Here is a 9077-nt window from a genome sequence, read left to right on the forward strand (position 1 = left end):
AAAAAAAAAAAAAAGAACACAAAGGCTTGTATTAGTTGTGTCTGTGACCTAATCATGTAATTTTTTATTGTTCTTTGTATCTTGTGTATGTATTAGATATTAAATTGTAAGAAATGTTTTATACTTAAACAAACAAAAAAAAGAATTGCAATGTATGTAGAGAGCTAATTCATTCTTAATATGAATGTGATTCCATTTCACAGTTTTGTGTGTTACTAACATTAATATTTATTTACAATTGTGTTATTTCTTAAATTTCCTTTTTATAACGTGCATGCTGCTACTTGTTAAGTAAAACAAGACTAGTTCAGATGGCAATTTGTAGTTGGAGTTATTAAACAAATGTTAGGACAGCTTAATAATATTTAATAATTCTGTCATATTCATGATAAGTAGGATATTTCTAGTTGTTTCATCTACCAGTAATATTACAATGAATTTCCTGCAGCCTAAGACATTTTTCTTCAATTTTATGCAGTTTTAAAATTAAATACAGTCTAAAATAAAATGCTACTTTGACTCTCAGCTCTGCTTTTATCAAGCCCACATTACACTGACCCTTGGTATATTTACAAGGTGATGACATTATGCTTAGTCTCTCAACAAATGCATTGGAGCATTGCACACTTAGGACTTCTCCTAACAGGAGAGAAGCAGGTGTTAGGCTTAGGTAAATTTATTTTCAGATCTAAAAAAAAAAAACTGTTCACCCATCACAGTTTTAATAAATGTTGATTTATCTGTTCATTTTCATAATAGATAAAATCATTGAAAACATTATCTCCTATTTTTCAATGAAGCACACATAATCAAGTTGGCAAGAAAGGGGCCATTGAGCCAGGAGCCATTACTAATGGGAAAATCATACATTTTTGACCCCTCCAGGTCTTCCCTAAACTATTCAGAACATTGAGCAAATGGGTATGTATGAGTAGCTGATATTTTTTTTTCTTCTCAAAATTAATGCAATGAAATTATCCTGTGACAACAAAGGAACATATGTTCTGAGGAGAAAATACATTTTTCCCAAAGTGAAAAAAAAATACACAACCATTTTTAGGAAGCATTTTTATTAACCAGAAAATTATAAATACAAAATTACTTTCAGGATGAAATGCATATTTTTCAGTTTCAAAGAAAAAATAATAAAGATAAAGCTAGAATTCTTGTTTAATTTTCTCTTTTCTTTTGTGTGAGTCTACGGTAACATGAAAAATTGAATATTAAAAATTGTAATTGTTTAGGTTATTTTCAGGAAAGAAGACTAAAGTTTAACTGTAAAGGCAATTTGCACTGTTTAATTTGAATATATTTACATTGAATCAGGAAATAATTAAATGACACCTAGAAACTCAATAAGATATAACATATGATGGGAATTTGTTTTACTATCACCTAACACATGGCGGTGTGATATGATAAATGTATTTTTCTCTACTAAGGGCCACAGATGGTACTCATCATCATCTCATACTCACCCTCATGATCATCAGAGAAAAATTCTGTACATCATGTAGTTTTTTACCATTTAGTCAGCAATTTAACAGGCATTCCGAGAAGTTGGAAAGAGATACCCAAAATGCAATATTTCCAAATTACTCTACTAATTTCCCCCCCAAACCTCCATGTGGTCAACCTAAAACATACTTCTTGATCTCATGATGAAATACTAATTACAAATGGATTTTTAAAATTGACAGAATTGCCTTCTGTTATAACTTTAAGCACTTGCTCCTGGGAGCTTTGACATCCCAGGCCCATGTCCATAGGATGTTGGTTCAGCCTTAGTTTATTCCCTCACATCTTACTGTGTTACTGAATGCCTAAAGTAGAATATGAAATTCTTTAGGCACAAGGGGACTTGTGGTGACTAACATAATTGCACTAATAGTGTACTAATAATAGCTACCACACACTGAAGAAGTATGACCTGCCAGGCACTATGCTGAAAACCTTTCTATACTTACCATTTAATCATCATAACAACCTTTTACAATCACTATTGTATCCCCAAGGAACAGTAAGGATATGTTGGCTCATAAATGTTCATTTCTCATTCATGCTCACTCTATGAACTAATTAATTATTTGCTTAGTATCCACTCACTTTTCTTCTTATACCTCAATTATTCTTTTCAAGATTCTATATCTTCCCCACTCTCAGTCAATATAAAGATGACTCTGTTCTGGCTCCAGAGAAGAAAATCTTCTCCAGAACTATCCAACCAGACACATTCATTGGCATGTGTACTACATTGCATTGGACCAATCAGAGTAAATTCAAGGAATGTTGGTGCTTTGGGTGACTATTATAGCTTGAATGTCAAATGTTCCCCAAAGGCCTATGCATTAAAGACTTGGTTCTCAAAGTGGTCCCATAGGGAGGCTGAGGAATTTTGGGAGACGGAGACTCGTACAATGTCTATAAGAGGACCTTCATTGGAAGAATTCCCAAAAAGGGAATTGCAGGACCTTGGCTAGCCCTTTCTGTTTTCCAACTCATGATTTGAGCAATTTCCTCCCCCATAAGCTCCCCACCATTGTCATGTACCTTTTCTCTTTATAAGTTAATTATCTCAGATATTTTACTATGGTAACAGGAAGGTGACTAACACAGGGACTCAGTGGACCCCTTTCTGCTCCTGATTGTGTGCCCAGCCAGACTGCGGCATTTGTGCCCAACCAGACTGCGGCATTGCTTGTTCTGTATCCCCAAAAATTTTGGCAGCCGTTTGAATTAGCCTATCTACAAAGTCAGCGTAAGGTTCATTAGCTCTCTGTATTACCTTAGATAGCTGACCTTGTAAATCTCCATGTCCTTGTAAAGTCTTCCATGCCCTAACTGCGTCTGCAGCAATTTGTGCATATATAGCAGGATCATATTCAATTTGTTGCCGTTGACCCTCATAAGGTCCTTTTCCTAACAACATATCTAGATTTCTTTGAGGGTAACCGGCTGCTGCATTTCGCCTAGCTGTCTCCGTGCAAAATTCCTCATTGGCAACCTTCCATAACAAATATTGTCCTCCATTTAGTACAGATTTACACATACTAGCCCAATCTGCTGGCGTCATGTCCAAGTTAGTAATGGACTCGACCATGCTTACCGTGAAGGGAGCTTGGGGGCCATAGGTTGTTACAGCCTCCTTTAACTGCTTCACTGTTTTAAAATCTAAAGCACGGTGAATTCGCTGCCCTCCTGCCTGTTCAAGTACAGGGCATGCTAATCTTTGAGGTCCTGTCTCAGGATCCCATTTATCAACTACGGGGTTTGAGGGCCACTCAGCTGTCTCCATCGGTGGGGCTGTTGGTTGAATTACGCCCTCTTGTGATAAAACGGAGTTAGTAACAGCCTCCTGTTGTGGCCTTTTTCCTAACAACCCCTTTTCCTTTAAATTTTCTTCCTCTGTCTGACTAGCTCGAGAGACCTTCTCTTTTGCTTGATCTAAAATGTCTTTCTCCATGGTCTGAACCTCTAACAATTTACTTAACATCTTTTCGGTTTGTTTTTTACTAATTTCTAATCTACTATAAAGATAACGCAACCCAATAAGATAACATAAAACAAAACCGAAACTGAATGAAACAAAAACGGAATAAAAAATCGTTGTATCAATTTTCTCTTCCTCAGGGCTGACAAACTTCAAACCTTTAGTCAACCATTTTTTCCAGTTTGCCTGAGAAATTTCTAGGGATAGGCAGCTTGAAACAAAAACAAGATAAATCAAAACAATAACACATTGTTTTTTGAATTGGTCACCCATTCTTTCGCTCTTCCTCAGGGGCAAGCAATTTCACTTACCTCCAAGCTTTAGACGTTCCCCGTACGGGCCACCAAATGCCGCAGTCTGGTTGGGCACAAATGCCGCAGTCTGGCTGGGCACACAATCAGGAGCCACCACACAGCTTGTAAATTCAAACAGCAACTCTTTATTCCCGAACTCACACCAGCCGTCTACAATCACGTTCTGGGGAAATCCACGTTCTCTGCCCAAATCCACGTTCTCTCCCAAATTCACGTTCTCTCCCAAATTCCCCTCCACTGGGCTTCTGTCTCCCAAAATATACTGTCTGAATCCCGTGAGAACTCAAGGGGAACTCAGGCAGCAGGATACGCCCTATTCCCAGCAGGAATAATCTTAAACCTTAAACCTGGAACCTAAACTGGGAACGCCCTAAACTGGGAACGCCCTAAACCCGATTATGTTAAACCGGGAACACCCTAATCCGCCCTGGTCCTTGAGCAAGGTCAACTACATTCAATGTCACTGCAAAATGTCAGCAACATGGGGTACGCTGGCAAGGAAATTGTCATACCTACTTGGCTAATGGCTCCCAGCAACCAGTTACAGCATCGAACATCAATCTAGGAGGTAATTTGTAGGTCTGACTAAAATCCATGATCAACTGACTTTAAGTTTAGGATATTATTCTAGATGAATGGGGTGGACCTGATTCAGTAACTTAAAGACTTTAAGAGCAGAAGTGCCTACCCTAACGAAGAAATCTCACCTGGGGACAACAGCTTGCATGCCTGCAAAAAGTTGCAGCCTACCCTTCCCGATGGGCTATTGTATTCAGAAGTGACGACCCAGCATCCACAATACTCTAAGCCAATTCATATACACAATTGGTTCTCCATGTCTGTGTATTCTGCATCTGAGGATTCAAACAACCACAGATAAAAAATAGTTTTAAAAAATGTGTCTTTACTAAACACATATTGACATTTCTCTTGTCATTATTCCTCCCCAAATACAGTGTTACAACTACTTACACAGATGTCTTTTAGAGTATGTATGAGGATGTATATAGGTAATATGCAAATATATACAATATTTTATATTAGAGACTTGTGCATCCATAAATTTTGGTATTCATTGGGGGTGGGGGACTGGAGCCAATCCCATGCAGATACCAAGGAACAACTATATGTAAATGCCTATGTACAAGTATGTGTGTATGTATATGTATATATATATGTTTTATATAAATAATATATACATAAAAATGTATGTATATAGATATATAGGACCCTCGTGGTTCTGCTTCATTACTTGAATTCTATGTACTAATTATTTGAACAAAGAGAATTAAAAATAATTGTTAACTAAGTAAAAAGTTATTAGCTAGGTAACTGACAGTGCAAAACAGAACTCAGAGCTATCACAGAGTTAAAAATTAAGTTTTAATAATTATTAAAATTAGAAATTAAGTTGTAATAATTATTAAAACTGAAGAGAGATCCCGAGTGCCTAGTAATGGCTTTACTAGAGCCCTCTAGTAAAACTAGAGGACTAGTTGACTGATTTCGGTGTTTCTGAGTATACACTGTGAAAATAACTCACAGAAAATGAAAAAACTGAATTGCCTTTAGTTGCTGCTGACTGGAATGAAGAAGCAAGGACAGATGATGCTCACGTGAAGGACAGGCAGACAAGTAGGAAGCTCAAAGGGGGATAGCCGCACTGTCTCCTACACGCTTCCATTTTCCTTTTAGTGCTCCCAATATTGGAACCTAAAAAGAGAATGCAGATGGCAAAAATAAAGTGCAAAATCCCTGTCTCAGCAAAGCAAGGTGGCTTGGAGTACAGAGGGCCTGGTTTCCCACTGAAAGACAATAGCTTAATTATGGGTTCAGAATTCTGTATTTCTCAGAACATATACTTTTGGCAAAATAGCTTTCCAAAGTGAAACAAACCAACAGAAAGCACACAATTGGATATTTCTGTAGCTTACCATTTCTTGAGTTTCCTATTTTACAAGAAAGAATTAAATTTCCTACTTTTTTAAAAAAAGTAGTCACTTAGGGTGCAGGGGTTGTGGCTCAGCTGTAGAGTGCTCGCCTAGCACATAAGAGGCCCTGGGTTTGATCCTCAGCACCACCTAAAAATAAATAAAATAAAGGTATTACATCCAACTACAACTAAAAAATAAATTTTAAAAAATGCGTAGGCACTTAAACCCTCTTCTGCTTAACAATTAACTTCACATTCAAGACCTTGTAGATGAATTTTCATTGTGATCCTTAAACATCAACAATAATCTCTCTAATTGCCAAAATATTTTTTATAATACTTAATGAAGCCAATTATATTCTTTGAATATGGATCAGAACTGAAGACAGAATAGGATTCAATGCAGTTTACTTAAGAGTTAGTAGTCTCCCTGTTTAGGGAAACGTACTGGTGGGAATAGAAATCAACACAATTTAAAGAGCTAGATATTACAAAGTAATAAATGATAAAATTTGGACACCAACTCAGCATGAAGAGAAGAATAAAAGAGAAGTTGGGATCACAGCAAAGGTTTGTTTTATGGTTGTTAATTTTGTTGATTGGTTTTAAACAAACCTTGAGAAAGACAACAATAAATTTGGCAACAGGTCACTCCGTTTGGTTCTCAGGTGTTGATTGTGAAAATGTGTGTCTTCTGCACTCACCTTAGGGAACAGCCAGAAGTTTCTTGGAAATGGCATGTGTGGAGCTGGGGTTGTGGCGCAGTGGGAGAACACTCGCCTATCCCGTGTTAGGCCCTGGGTTCCATCCTCAGCACCACATATAAATAAATAACATAAACATTTTTAAAAACTCATTAAAAAAAGCAAATAGGATGTACTATTCATAATTCTATGACTTTTCACAAGCTATGCCTTTTCCCTGGAATGCTTTTATTTCTTTACCTTTCCAAGAATGACTTATTTAAACTTTCAGTCTCAATTCAGACTAGTATTAATTTAATATATAGGCATACTTCAGAGCTATTGTGGATTGCTCCAGACCACTACAATGAAGCATATAATGCAATAAATTAGCACACACAATTCTTTGGTTTCCCAGTACACATTGAAATTTTGTTTCACAGTGCACATAAAAGTTATGAGCCTGTTATGTGAGTAATAGCATTATGTCTGAAAACCAGTACATGCACTCTAATTTAAAAATTATTGGTAAAAAGGCTAATCATCATCCCAGCTGTTCGGAAAGCGGTGATAATCAACTTCTTGATGCAGGACTGCTGTAAACCTTCATCTGTAAAATAAAATACAATATCTCAAAAAATGCAGTAAAGCAAAGTGCAATAAAATGAAATCTGCTTGTATAAAGGAATGACAGATAAGCAAGGTCACCTCCAGCGTGGAACGGATGTATAAACACACTTGGTGTACAGCTTTGAAAGTTCCAAACTTCTGGCCTGATAGAAAGTAAGAAACATATGCCATTATAACATAGATTGGAATAAACCACCTAATAAACCAATGAATGGTATGATCCCCATAAAAGGAAAACCACAAACTGAAAGACATACTTTTTAGGAATGTTTAGGTTGCAAGAAACAAAATGCATGACTTAAACTAGCTCAAATGACACAGGCAACGCTTTTACTAACAAATGTAAAATCCGAAAAAGAATAAGTTTCTGGTCAGTCATGATCCAGTGGTTCAACAATGTCACTCAGAATCTAGTTTCTCTTCATTTCTCCTGTGCTTTCTGCTTAAACCTAAATTTACATTCTTTTCAGTTATAAGAAAGCAGTAGCAACTTTAGAAGGATTATGTCTTTGTTCCCCCTAATTTCCAAGAGAAAGAGACTATCTCCACTGCAGGATATTGAAGCTGCTTTTCTGAGAAACCTCTTAAAAAAATATTCGCTAGCATCTCTTGTCACCTGTCTATTCATCAACCAATCTCTATAGCACAAAGTATCAAATGTGCTTTTGGCTTAAGTTAATCAAGAGACATTATTGAAAGAGGGATGTAGACTACATGAGGAAGGGGTTGAGAAAAAGAATGAAACAACCTAATGGCTAGGGAAGCTAAGGCAGGAGGATCACAAATTCAAAGCCAGCCCCTACAAGTTAGTAAGGCCTTAGGCAACTTGGCAAAAAATTGTCTCAAAATAAAAATTAAAACAAGGGGCTAGGGATATAGTTCAGTGGCTAAGGGTCCCTTGGTTCAATCCCTGGCCCCAATTTAAACAAACAAAAAAAAAAAAAAAAAAAAAAAAAAAAAAAAAAACAAGAACTAACTACTAACTTAGTAAAATAAGAGTAAAATGCCACGATATGAAGTTTATTGTTAACTTCGAGATTGTGAGAATATCTGATCTGAATAGAAAATAATAAAATTATTCTCAGATACATTGATTTTAAGATTATGATACAACAGCATCTAAACAGGAAATTAGTACGGGGAACTGAAGCCCAGGAAAATAAGTGAGGTCGAAGACACACTTGTGACAGTTTTGAAGCTGAAGTCAAGATAGCTGTCAGCATGCAGAAACTATCAAAACAACAGATTCCACCACCTTCTTTCAGCGAGGCTCAAGTTATAGTACCAGTGTTCAGTTCCCAATCACTCAAATAAAGTGCTTTCATCTAATCAGGGCAGTATGCAGGGAAATGAAATTGCTTTGGTGAAATTGATTTTGCATTAGTGGTTTTTATTTTTTTTTTTCCACAAAAAAAAACAAGTTTGATGCTATAGTACTTTTAAAATATTGTGGCATCGAGTCAATGTGCCTTTCTTGTGGGATTCTTAGCTAATAGAGAAAACTATTAATAATGCCTACTTATTTTATTACACGGTATACCTGTTGAGAGCCAGGGCCAGGTCAAGATGGTGCCTGGCATATTGTCAGAAGGAGCGATTCCTGCTGCCTCGGGTGCCCGCTATTTTTGAGCTCTTGCCAGTTCCTAGAGAGTTCAGGTGGGTTGGTTGAGTTCTGGTTCGGCTCTCGCGGAGTTCCTAGAGAGTTGGCGTGGGTGGAATTCGCTGGTTGAGTTCCGGTTGATTGCTCCCGAGGTTCCCGGTTCCCGAAGTTCCAGTGGAGCCCATGGAGAGTTCCTGGAGAGTTCCCCAGGGCAGCCAGCCGAGTGAGTTCTAAAAATAAAGTTCATTCCTGCTTGAATCTTCAAGTGGCTCGTGATTTGTGCCCAGCCAGACTGCGGCATATAACTTATTACATTTTTTTTTTAAAGTCAAATCAGGAAACAGTTAATCTTGAATGTGGAAAAATTCTAAATTTGACATCCTGAGTTTTCTTTCCCATTAATGGTTAAGGTTTACATTCTATTTAA

General features: G+C 37.0%; 1 pseudogene; it reads left to right on the forward strand.

Annotated features, from left to right (window-relative positions):
• LOC107157812 overlaps positions 1-8877 on the forward strand; it is a 10830-nt pseudogene extending 1953 nt beyond the window's left edge.
• The last annotated feature ends 200 nt before the right edge of the window (positions 8878-9077 follow it).

Source organism: Marmota marmota, unplaced genomic scaffold (genome assembly GCF_001458135.2).
Source record: "Marmota marmota marmota unplaced genomic scaffold, marMar, whole genome shotgun sequence".
Lineage (NCBI taxonomy): Eukaryota > Metazoa > Chordata > Mammalia > Rodentia > Sciuridae > Marmota > Marmota marmota.